Below are 14,023 nucleotides of genomic sequence, written 5' to 3' on the forward strand. Positions count from 1 at the left end.
AACATGTTTTTTGTTCATAACGGACCGAATTAGTTTTGCAATGAGCAGTTTTCCCAAATTCGGTCCGTATTAAGAGAAACAGAAGGTTTTCTAAAGACGTTTTTCTCAGATTCGCTGTTGTGACCGGTTTCCAAATTATCTTAGTTGCAATACCAAATTTGACTTGTTCCTGTTGAATGCTGATGAAAAGATATTTCAGATATGATCTTGTTGATCAATTTGTTGAGAACAATCCAATTTTGTTATGGGAATCATTTTGTAATCATATATGTTGTAACTTATCTCTGCTCTCTCTGTATTTAAATGAGAACAGAGATCAAAGAGGGGGATCAATCCTTGTTATTTCAAACTGTAAATTTAATTTACAGAATTGTGTTGTCAAGAGAACGCAATCATATTGTAATGTCACTCAAGTTCAATGATTAATATATAATTTGAGGTTGCTGTTCATTCGCCTTATCTGAAGTAGCTCAGCAACATTCGCTAGCAGTTAAGGGCCTAGCCTCTGGTGGATTAAACTGCGTCTTTGTATTATATCTTTATGATTTCCCTAAGTTTGATTAATTTGTTAATTTTCTCATCGTATGCGGTTTTTAATGTTTTCCTAAATTGAAGTAATATCTTTGCTTTATATGATTTATAGCACAGTCGTTTGATTCAGTTTACATTCATTGCAGATTAAGTTACTTAGATAATTATTCAGATTGATTGATTCAACTGTAAAGAGTTTGTTTATTGCTATTGAACTCTCAGATTGATATCATTTCCATTTGGATTGCTTCGTAGAGATTGAGTATGATTTAGATTGAATCAATTAAGAAGAGATGAGTTATTGCTACTGTGCTATTGGCTGATGCTATTGTTAATTGAACTGCTTGTGTAAGATTTGATTATGATTTCAGCAAAGGTTTGAGTCTTGAATCTTAGATGTCATATTTCCTTTAATGATTGCAATTTGAGTTTATTAGATGCATCCGTTTACTCTTGTATCAAAGGTCTATACTTCATTTTAAGAAACATTACTCTTTGGATTTATAGCATGCACATATAGCGTACACTCTTGGAATAAAAGGAATTTCCTGGGTTGATGATTAATGTGGGGTAATTAGGAGTTTTAATAGACACCTTTTATCAACCAAAATATTCATTGTTCATTGCTTGTAAAGTCTTGACTGTTCCTTCTACTTTGAACCTGGAAGCCACCTTTGAAGGAAGCATTTGTAGACACTTGATGTACTTAGTCTTTCTAGAACCTTAATACAAAGCAAAGGATTCTGAATTTGGCTTTACACACTTTGTGTTATCCTGTAAGTTTTTCTAGTTATCAATCATCATGTTTTTTTCTTCATATACTTATGACATATAGAGTTATCTAGGTAGGAATAATTGTGTCTCAATTTATTCCTATAAGCTCTTGAAGTGATCATCTATTAAGAGAATGGATTAATGAACTGTCTGTTTAGCTAATCCCCTCTAATCACTAAATCATTAGCATATTATGTAAGCTTAAGTATACTGATTTGAACCTTTGGAATGTAATTTAAAAGGGTTTCCTACTCATGATTTTTCTATTTTACAGTCTCGAAACTCTGATAATCATACTATTTTCTGTCTTCTTCTCACCACTATTTTTGATCTATATCATTGTGTAAAGCTTTATAGAAGCCCTTTGCTGAGATATTAATATAAACCAAAGGATTAATTACTTCAATTCTTCATTTGTCTTCATTCATTGGTCTTCCAAAAACTAAAACCAAAAACCCCAAAACAATTATTTTAGATGCTCTAGCATTGGTAACTAACCTACTACTATCTCATAGGTACAACATCAGACTGGCGCCGTTGTTGAGGATTCAAATTTCTTTTATGTTTCCCTTGGGACAATGATATTCGTTCATTCTTTTCCTTTAAAGGTGATTAAAGGTTTAGAAAGGTTAAAATCATTCACCTAGGTGACTCCACACTCCCAAGTTGGCACCTTTTAAACATACCAGATCTCGTTAAGAAGCTGAAATAGTTAGTCCTGTGTCAGATCCTGAAAGGCTTTTGAGAAAAGCCAGTTCTAAAAGGGGACACCAACCATATTCTTCTTCCTCTTCATTCCTATAGTCTGAAGAATTAGAATCGTTTGACCCCTATAGTAATATCATATCTGATCCTGATTACTCCCATTTATCACCTAAGGTTGCTGAACTTCTAGATAAAGGAGTTGATTTTAAGTCAGCCTACCTTATTCATTCATTATAATCTCATCCAATACCCACACCACCACCAAGATCACCTAAAACTGAATCTGATTTGGGTGTTAATTTACCAAAATATAAACCCACAAATTTCATATCCCTTACCACCTATCATTTTCCTTCCATTTTTGACCGACCTGAAGCTTCTTCTTCTGAACAACTTGAGGAGACCTTCTCTATATATTCCAGTCGTCTCTTTGAAACAAAAGAGAGCATTCCTTTACAGGTTCCAAAGTTAGTTCTTAAGACTCCTTTGAAGTCTTTCAGGAGATCTCCTCCTTTACCTCCAACTAGTTCATCAACCTCTGAATCACCATCTTCTTCCTTTACTTCTTCTTCATCCTCTACATCCACACAAACACCTCATACTCCACCTGGACAACCTTATATACCTTAAACACCTCATACACCACTTGCTTTCATGGATTTCTGACCTTTTGTATAGGCTAGATATGTTGCCTTAGTCTTACCTAATAACCTTGATGCATTCCCAGCTGGATACTTAAAATACCTTCCCAAGTACAATGGAGAAACTTGTCCCTTAGCTGAGGACCATATTCAAGCTTTCCTAGACTTTGCAGACAACATGAATATTGAACAAGAAAATGTTTATATGAGATTGTTTGTACAGTCACTTGAAGGAAATGTGAGGATTTCGTTTAGGTAGTTACTAGCAACTACCATTAGAAATTGGGAAGAGCTTACAAACATAATTTAAAAACAATGGGGTGTGAAAAAGGATCCTCTTTACTTCCTCACAAAATTTGAAGAGATTAAAAGGAACTTGGGTGAACTGGTATCAGATTTTATCAAAATATTCAACAAACTCTATCACAAAATGCCTACTGATTGTAAGCCCCCTGTAGCAGCAACTAAGTCTAGATTTTCTAAAGCTTTTGATGATGACTTTGTTGTTATTCTATGAGAGAGAACTTCAATAACTCTTGAAGATATGCAAACAAACACTATAGAAGTAGAAGCAAATAGGGCAGTGTCAAGTTCTTTAAAACTTAAGGAAGAAAAGGCCCAAAGAAAACTCAAATCTGTTCAAGAAGCCTCTAGTTCCTCTAAGAATAAATCAGAAGACTCAAAAATAGATGAAATAACATCCCTTCTTAGAAACCTATTAAATAGGATTTCAAAGATTGAGACCCAACCTAGGACAATACAACAAACAATTACTAAACCTCAAAACCAAAATCAGGGTCAGTATAAAAGAAATCCACCACTACAAATTCTTCAGAGACCTAGCAATGATCAACAGGTTCCTACTCCTCTATTGATAGATGACCAACAACCTGATGATAATACTATGACAATTACTGAAGATATTAATAGTATGGATTCTTCTTCTAATCAAACAACCATCATTCCTCTCTCACAACAAAATCAGGTTCAAGAAGATCAATTAGCTTCACAAGTCTCTAAATATCATATTTTCTCTGAATTTTTAATTGCAGAGTTAAACAAGAGATATGATCTTAGGCCTAGGCCTTGTCCTGGGAGACCTCTAAAGGAAACTCTAGTAATTGAACCACGTACCAAAACTGCTGAAGCTCAAACAACTCTTATTCAGCCCTTAGATCAGTGGATTGATATTACCCAAACTGGTAAAAACATTTTGACTGCATTTAATGTTGAAAAAGAATTAGAGAGGGTTAAGATCCCGATTCCAATGTCAGAACTTTCTAAAAATCCAGGTTACAAAAGCCAAGTCATAAAATGGATACAAAATACCTCGGTTGATGCTGAAAGTGATGTCATAATTCTGCAAGATGAAAAACCAACTGCAGTTTTTAGCCCTAGTTCAGACATGATAGATGAGATAGTGCCTCCTTTTTATGTAACTCTTAAAACAAATGATTCCATGTTGTATAATTGTATGCTTGATTTAGGAGCATCACACAACCTTATGCCAAAATCTATCATGGACCATTTGAAACTTGACATAACTAAATCCTACCATGACCTGTACACCTTTGATTCTAAAAGGGTGCCTTGTTTAGGATTGATCAAGGATTAAGTGGTTACCCTTGCCCAAATTCCAATGAAAAGTGTAGTAATTGATATTTTTGTCACACATATCCCTCCCAAGTTTGGAATGCTCCTTTCTAGGTCTTGTTGTGCCAAATTAGGGGGAACTCTATAGATGGATATGTCATATGCTACTATTCCTGTTTATGGAGGGAAGCAATTAAGGTTATATAGAGAGGTAAGATTTGTACATACTGTTTGTAAGACTGACCAGCCAAGGAACCATCCAATTTATGCAATAGATCAAGACTTTAGTTGTTTTCAACTCACTTCAAACCAACATAAAACTCAAGTCAAAATTGAAGAAGTAGTTGAAAGTCTTGAACCAAACCAAACTGGTATTTGGAAACAGTTCTTTGATGGCTCTTGCACGAAACATGGGGTAGGAGCTGGAGTAGTTTTAATTTCACCTGAAAATAAAATATAACCCAATCATGTAAATTAGATTTTGAAGTTACAAATAATGTGGCTGAATATGAAGCTTTCCTTTTAGGATTGCAATTAGCCAAAAGCTTAAAAGCTCAAAACTTAAGTGTCTTTACTGATTCAAAAATTATTGTTAAGCAAGTAAGAAATGCTTGCCAGACGAAGCACCCTAGACTTAAGTCCTACCGAAATGAAGTATGGGATTCAGTTGAAAACTTCTTTGATGCTTTTAATTTGACTCATATTCCCAAATATCAGAACATTCATGTAGATGCCTTAGCTGTCTCTTCTAGCTCTTTTAAAATTCCTGATCATACTGATGTACTCTATCAGATACAAGTCAAATATAGGCCATCTATCCCAGATAATCTGAAACATTGGCAAATATTTGAAGATGATGAACAATTGAAATCATTTATGCAAGTAATAGATGATTTTTCATTTCTACAAATTGATGAAGATAGAACTGAAATAAATGAAAATGCAGATGGAAATGATACTTCAGATTTTAAAACCCCAATTGCTAATCATGACATTGTTCAATTATCTAATAATTTCATTCCAAAAGGACTCATTCCTTCAGAGAAATTGTTTGATTAAAATGATGTTCTGCGATAGCCTCAGTCCATTTCTTCAGAAGATGACCTAGAAGAGATTAACATTGGAACTAATGAAGATATCAAAAACATCAAAATATGTGCATATCTAGACCCTGAGATCAAAACTCACTATATTAAGTTACTGTGAAATTATTAGGATGTTTTTGCTTGGACTTATGCCGAACTAAATACCTGTGATACTTCATTAATACACCATAAGATTCCTTTGAAGCCAGAAACAAAACCTTATCAACAGAAACTTAAAGTGATAAATCCAACCCTTTTACCAACTGTAGAAAGGGAGATTAAGAAAATGCTATATGCTCAGATCATCCTCCCTCTTAGATATTCTAATTGGGTTGAAAATCTAGTTCCCGTTAGAAAGAAAAATGGAGAAATAAGACTCTATGTGGATTTTAGAAATTTGAACAAACCATCATTAAAAGATAATTATCCTTTGCGCAAAATGGATTAGTTACTTCAAATGGTTTTAGGAGCACGAAGACTTTCTATGCTTGATGGTTTTTTAGGGTACAATCAGGTGAATGTTGATACAACAAACAGAGAGAAGACAACCTTTACTACTCCCTAGGGTACATTCATGTGCGCTACGATGCCATTTGGCTTAACCCATGTTGGAGCAACATTTCAGAGAGCTATGGACATATCTTTTATGGGTCAGGTAAATAAATTTGTGGTTATTTATCTTGATGACATAACTGTTTTTTCTAAATCTAATCAGAAACATCTAAAGCACTTGATGAAGGTTTTTGACAGGTGTAGAAAATTTGGAATACCATTGAACCCTAAGAAGTCCTTGTTTGCTGTCAAAGAAGGAAAACTATTGGGCCATATTATTTCAAAGGAGGGAGTAGTAATTGACCCCAAACGAGTATCTGCCATTGAAACATTGACCTTACTTAGAAACAACAAGGAAATTCAAGCTTTTCTAGGCAAGATTACTTTTTTAAGGAGGTTTATCCCAAATTATACATAGATTGTAAAAGATATAACTGACATTCTCTGAAAGGACCATGATGTCAAATGGACTCCCTCTTCTAGGCATGCATTTGAACAAATAAAAAGGGCTATCTCTGAAGCTCCCACCTTAGCCAGCCTTGATTATACTAACCCATTTAGTATTTTCTCTTTTTGCCTCTGAAACAACCCTTGCTGCCATTCTATTATGGAAAAATGAAGATTCCCATGACCAACCCATAGCCTTTTTCAGCAAGGTTATGAGAGGTGCTGAGCTTGAGTATGACATCATTGAGAAGCAAGCCTATGCCCTCATTCAAGTCCTGAAATCATTCAGAATGTATGTCTTACATTCACCTATTACTGCTTATGTCCCTAATAGTGCTGTGAAAATTGTCCTATCCCAACCACACACTAATGGGAAAATAGGTAGATGGATCACTGAAATTATGGAGTTTGATCTAACTATCAAGACTACCAAGCTAGTAAAAGGTCAAGGATTAGCCAAGCTTCTAGCTGAATCCAACTACAAAGTACTTGGAAGCAATTCTGTTTTAGAAATTCAAGGGAAGAATACACAAGAACCTTCTCTCCTTGCACAAGGGAAGAATTCACAAGAACCTTCTGTCCTTGCACAAGGGGAGAATCCACAAGAACCTTCTGTCCTTGCACAAGGGGAGAATCCACAAGAACCTTCCCTTCATTCTAAAGGGGAGAATCCACAAGAACCTCTACCTTCAGAGTAGATCAGTCGTATATACATTGATGAAAAATTCTTGTTGTCAAAATTGGTATCAAGATATTGTAAATTTCTTGATCCATTTGGAGTGTCCAGCATCATTCTCCAAAACCCAGTGTAAAGCCCTTAAGTTAAAATCAATCAAGTACTGCATTATAAATGCAAATTTATACTGGAAATATCCACTAAATATTTTGTTATTATGTTTAACAGAATAAAAAACTGAAGGAATCATTGATCAATTTCATACAGGATTTTGTGAGGGACATTATGCTTAGAGAGCAACATCATACAAGATTCTGAGGGGAGGATTTTATTGGCCCACATTGTTCTTACAAGTAGGGGCAAAGGTCAGAGGTTGTGTTCTTTGTCAAATGTTTGCTGGCAAACAAAAATTAGCAGCTCTTCCACTTGTTCCATCAATAGTTTCAACACATTTTTCTCAATGGGGATTAGATTTTATTGGAGAGATTCACCCCACTTCAAGTAATCAACATAAATGGATCCTCACTGCAACAAACAACTTTACTAAATGGGTGGAAGCAATCACAGTCATAATTGCTACTGATTCAGTAGTAATTAAGTTTATTGAGGAGAATATCTTATCCAGATTTGGTTGCCCAACTCAAATTGTCACTGATAATGCAACATCTTTCTCTAGTGTTAAAATGATTGGCTTTTGCCAGAAATATCAGATTCTGTTACATCATTCAACTCCATACTACCCTCAAGGTAATGGCCTTGCAAAGTCATCCAAAAAAATCCTGGTAAAGGTAATAAAAAAGACTCTAGCTGATCATAAGAAGAGCTGGGATTCACATTTGATTTATGCAGTATGGGCAAACAGAATTACTCCAAAGAGATCAACTAGAAAATCTCCATTTCAGTTAGTCTATGGGAAAGATGCAATCTTCCCTACCAATTTGGCCTTCCCTATTTTAAAATTCCTGCAGGATTCAACAGATGAACTTGATGATTTTTCAAGAAGGATAAATCATATTATTGAACTTAATGAAAACAGAGATGAAGTTCAATACAAATTGATGAAATATTAGAATAAGATGAAGACCCTATTTGACAGAAGAGCCAGGGAAAGGGACTTTAAGGAAGGTGATATAGTTCTAAGATGGGATGCCAGGAGAGAAGAGAAAGGAAAGCACGACAAATTTGATAATCTATGGTTTGGACCTTTAGCAATTGCTGAAGTCAAGGGTAACAACACTTTTGTGCTACAGAATCTTGAGGGGCTATATTCCACTTACCCTGTAAATGGAAGGTTTCTCAAACACTATATTCAATACTAAGAAGTTCAAAAAGTTTTCATTGTAAATACTCTGGTTTTATTTTACCTTTCAAGATGTCAGTGTGATTTTCTTTACAGCAAGGAATCCATAGCCCGAGGAGAAGGCACATGGATCTGCAAGTTCTCTGCATTCTACAGGAGATAGCAGTCCCCAGATGGAGCCAATGTTGTAGCAAGTTTTGGTTTTGATAAGAAAGAATTAAATAGTCAAAAAATAAAAAAATATTTTGAAAAAAAGTTAAGTTAGGATATGGACATAACAACAGTGAATAAAATGTTAGTGAAGAAAATCTTGATGATGATGTCCATATCAAAAAAAATGTTAGGTATATGTCCTAAAAAAATAAAGACAAAAAGAAAATGTTAGGTTTGAAAGAAAAGAAAACAAATAAACTCTGAAAGTGAGCAAGTCTAAATGCCACTACTTTTCTTTTTGTAAAATAATGGTTGTGTGCAACTTGTCTTAAATGCCACAACCCAGGACAATCAAACTGTTTAATCTTGATTGCTTCATGCTTTAAATTTGATGTTATAGCTAGAGAATAAAGATTTGGCCAAACTATTTAATCTTGGCAAATCAGTAGTTAGGTAGAGAATAATAAGGTGCTCATCAGTTTAATCTGAGCCCTTGGATGTTATAAGGTTAGAATTAGATAGTTTACTTTTGTAAAATAAAAAGAAGGAAAAGGGTTTGCTAGCTTAAATGCGCCCATTAAGTGGAGAAAAAATAATATGATAAGCAAAGGGTAAGTAGAAGAAATGTTGTAGATGTTTGATTATTGATTGGACAAAATGTACATTTATCATGTTTCTATGTCCATGAGGCAATTACACAAAGAAAATGAAGGTCTACAAGATCAATTAATTAACTTCCCATTAATCCCTATTCATCCCTATATTCGCTAATTTCCTCTTCCCACCTTCATACATTCATATTCATTCATTTTCCATAAAAACCCCTTTTCCTAAGGTCAAAATCCTTTTTGCCTAGGAAAAGTAAGAAACCCATGTAAAATCCCCTTTTACCAAAAAACCCACAAAAAGTTGTTTAGCCTAAGTATTGATATATATATATGAATGCAAATAACTTATTGAAAAGCATAATACTTAGTGTATTTCCCTTTTCTGCCTATAATTCCATTTTCCACCTATATTTCCTCTTTTCACGTGTATTTCCCCTTTTCTCATATATTATTAATTCCCTTTATTAAAATACCTTGAAACCCTTAGTTTTATTACAAAAACTATATATTTAATAAACATCGCATCGGTGGATCGCAAGTCTTTCAACATGAATGCACCCTCCCCGCATTGCGATATGCGATTGCGATGGGCCCAGGCTCGACACAATATATATTATAATTCATACCCATATCGCATCTGCCCCTCATCGCAAGTCCCGCTAAAGCATTATCCTCCGCCATTGCGATCTCCGATTGCGACAGGAACCCAGACCAGATCGCAGTATTAACTATGACTTATTTTCATGTCGTATCTAGCCCTTATCACATTCCTTTGCAATGGGCCTTCCTCCACTAAACCCCGATTGCGATATGTGATGAACCCGAACCCGATATTATTTATCCACCCACATTCATATTTTTTCAAGTTCGCCAAACCTTGTTTTGCAAATATTTTCTTTGTTAAACAGTTTTTATGTTTTTAACAAAGAGTCTACCTAAACCTCCATTTTACCCTCTAATCTCAGTTTTTAACTCAAAAATTAAGCCCATACCGCCATATTTAATCGGTTGGCCCCTCCGTACTGCTTTTTCACTCCATCACTGTCTGATCTAAGGCATTCAAATCCAATGGCTCATAGCGATTTTAGGTTGACTCTCTATACGGGCATTACCCATGAGAAAAGCGGTATTCCACCGTCCTCCTTTGCTACGTGTCAGGCTCATATTATTTCGGGTGACCCCTCCCAAAACCAACCACGCTCCATAAAGTAGTGCAATGAAAACCAAAATTGCCTCCAGCATAATGACAAAATAGCCACTGTTCATTTTGTGCCATAATTCAGAAAAGAACTGTTTTTCCGTTTAAACGCAAAAAATGCCATTTTGCTCTGTTTTGCCTGTTTTACACAACGAAGCCTCCATAAGCCTCTGTGACCCATAAAACCATCATTTTACCTTCTGATACGCTCCAGACTCCTTCCAATATCCCTTCAACCTTTATAAAGCCATTGAAGACCTTCTGTCACCTATGTTTTTCTTAACAGTTTTTGTGTTTTGCAGGTAAAGATTCTTGTTCTAGGCTTACAAAAGAAAAAGCCTGTGTACAGTTGGAAGACAAATACAAAGATCATATCAGATTACTTTACCATGTGACATAAAATCTAAAAGGATTTACTGTTGAAAAACACAGTAAAAACCTGAAATGCACAGTAAAGGTAAAAATGCACAGTAAAGGTTACTCAACAGGGTCAAAGGATATTTACAGAGTTTAAAAAGTATCAGAAGAAAGATCAAATGAAGGAATCAACCAGTGCAAAGGATTCAAACAATATAGCAGCCTAAAGGGAAAAATATCAAACAATAAAGCCAACAAACCTGAATAAAAGGGACAACAAGAAGCAGTTCAATAGCTGCCCCTATCTTCTTGCATGAAGATCTTTCCTTTCCTAGAATAAATATTAATCAGTTTTAGGATATTTCCTTAGTTTCATTATTGTATAAATAACTCTCTTCTTGAGCTATTATGGGTTCAAAGTTCAAGATTCATTGTTCATTGCTTGTAAAGTCTTGATTGTTCATTCTACTTTGAACCTGGAAGCCACCTTTGAAGGAAGCTTTTGTAGACACTTGATGTATTTAGTCTTTCTGGAACCTTAATACAAAGTAGAGGATTTTGAATTTGGTTTTACACAGTTTGTGTTATCCTGTAAGATTTTCCAGTTATCAATCATTATGTTTTTCCTTCATATGCTTATGATTTATAGAGATATCTAGGTAGGAATAACCGTGTCTCAATTTATTCCTATAAGCTCCTGAAGTGATCATCTATTAAGAGAATGGATTAATGAACTGTCTGTTTAGCTAATCCCCTCTAATAAATAAATCATCAACATCTTATGTAAGCTTAAGTATACTGCCTTGAACCTTTGGAACGTAGTTTAGAAGGTTTTCCTACTTATGATTGTTCTATTTTACAGTCTAGAAACTGTGATAATCATATTATTTTTTGTCTTCTTCTCACCACTATTTTTGATCTATATCACTGTGTAAAGATTTATAGCAGCCCTTTTCTGAGATATTAATATAACCTAAAGGATTAATTACTTCAATTCTTCATATGTCTTCATTCATTGGTCTTCCAAAAACTAAAACCAAAAACCCCTAAACAATTATTTTAGATGCTCTGGCATTGGTAGCTGACCTACTACTATCTTAGAGGTACAAAAGAAGCCATAAATGCACATAAAGATGCACCCTAAATAGATGTGCTAATACCTTTAGTTCATCCAGTGAAGGTGGGTTGGCCCTCAAAGTTGTTTTGAGATTGCATGAAGAGAAGGATAGTATTTTGCCTCTAAATTTAGGATCATTCAACCTATTTGGAAAGAGGAAATATTGAAGAGGTATAGGAATGAGTTTGGCTATTGGGTTTTGATGTTTAGAACGATAAGGTGATATGTGTTCTCCAAAACATAAGTAGAAGAAGGTCTGTTTGGGAGACTGATTTTAATAAATTCACAAGGTATTATTTCTATCCATTAGGAATCACATCCTCAAATGCTTGAGAATAAATAATAGCACAATCAACTGGATAAGCAGGTCTAATTTATAGAACCTCACCCAAAATCTCACTCAAAGCTCACACAAGGTATAGTAGACAATGAATATGACCAATTTTTCTATCTTATTGACGTAGAGACCTAGTTGTTGCCATAGAAGTTCAACAACTAAATTTAGACTTGTGATTATAATAACACTTTCATCATGATATCTATAAGTTGGTACCTAATCATCCTTTGCCTCGTTAAGTGAGGAAGAAAGAGAGCACAAGTCCTGAAGTAACCTGAGAAATGTAGCACTAGATATTTGACTTGAAAGAAGCATGGCTTCTGCCTTAGCAAAAACACTGGAGTTCATTCACTGCAACCTTGCTCAACATTTTTTTTATAGCATTTGGCAATTTGATACTAAAAATATGTCAATAGGAAGGTGCCAGTTTCACTAACTTAATCAATACATCTACATCATGAGAATATATAAGGTCTGACAAACCTTTACATGCCAACAAGGATTATAACAATCTAAAATCCGTTCAAGGAACACTGAGTAACATTGTTCATAAAATGCCATTTCTCACCTCAGCACAAGCACAAAACTGAATCATCACTATGGTGTACGATTGTGATGGAGGAGCCACAAATGCACATAAAGATCACCCTAAATAGATGTGCTAATACCTTTCGTTCATCCAATGAAGGTGGGTTGGCCCTCAGAGTTGTTTTGAGATTGCATGAAGAGAAGGTTGGTACTTTGCCTCTGAATTTAGGATCATTTAGCCTATTTGGAAAGGATAAATATTGAAGAGGTATAGGAATGAGTTTGGCTATTGGGTTTTGATGTTTAGAACAATCAGATGATATGTGTTCTCCAAAACATAAGTAGAAGAAGGCCTGTCTGGGAGACTGATTTTAATAAATTCACAAGGTATTATTTCCATCCATTAGGAATCACATCCTTAGGTGCTTGAGAATAAATAATAGCACAATCAGTTGGATAAGCAGGTCTAATTTACAGAACCTCACCCAGAATCTCACTCAAATCTACTAGTATCATTTCCATGATTTAAATAATGAATGGAGGAGTCTTAATACTCCCAATCACTTAACATAAAAGCAACTAAGATGGTCAGAGGATAATACCCCATGACTCTCATGCCATATGTGTCCTATTGATAAAATTTGTATACCCCTATCAAGGTCTTGCAATGCAAGGGCATCGATTGAGAAGAGTCTATATACTCCACACAAAATATTCCATGTTCTCAGAGTTGCAGCTGAGCCTCAACAATTGTACATTTGTGAGGCATTTAAACTTGTATTCTTGTAACTGTTTTTTCTTCAGATGATTAGATAATAAGCAACTATACAAAGTCAAACAACCTCTGCATTCCAATAAGAAGACTCTATATCCCCCTCTCCAAGTCTTGCAAGGAAAGGACATACATTGAGAAGAGTTTATATACTCTCAAAACCTTCCAAGATCACGTAATCATAATTATGATTCAACAACTATACAGTTACGAGGCAGACTAACCCATATTCCTGTACTCTATATTCCTACATGACAAAGTGATAAACAAAGGAAATGAAGATTTCCACCAATGATACAAACCATATGCAGTTCTAGGCAGGTAGAAACCATGTTTCTACCCTGAAAGATCAACCATATGAAAAGTATGATGAAGATCATGCTTTCCTTGCTGATAATTTAAATATTGAAAACACTTTTGAGGTCACAGAAATACATTTCAATAAACTAATCCTATTTTCACACACATTGAAAGTAAGGGAGCTGTAGACTTTCATGGTAATATACTTGGCACCTCAACATTTCATTGTGAGTTTGAGTAGGAGTAATGTAACCCCCATGTTGCACTTTGATGTTAATCATGATCGTGTAAGAAATAAATGGAAGTAATCATGGTTTCCTAGAGTTTGAGGTCAATAAACTTTTTCAAA

This window comes from Pinus tabuliformis, chromosome Q (genome assembly GCF_031772625.1).
Source record: "Pinus tabuliformis cultivar Carrire ecotype Pingquan chromosome Q, CPIR1, whole genome shotgun sequence".
NCBI classification, from domain to species: Eukaryota; Viridiplantae; Streptophyta; class Pinopsida; order Pinales; family Pinaceae; genus Pinus; species Pinus tabuliformis.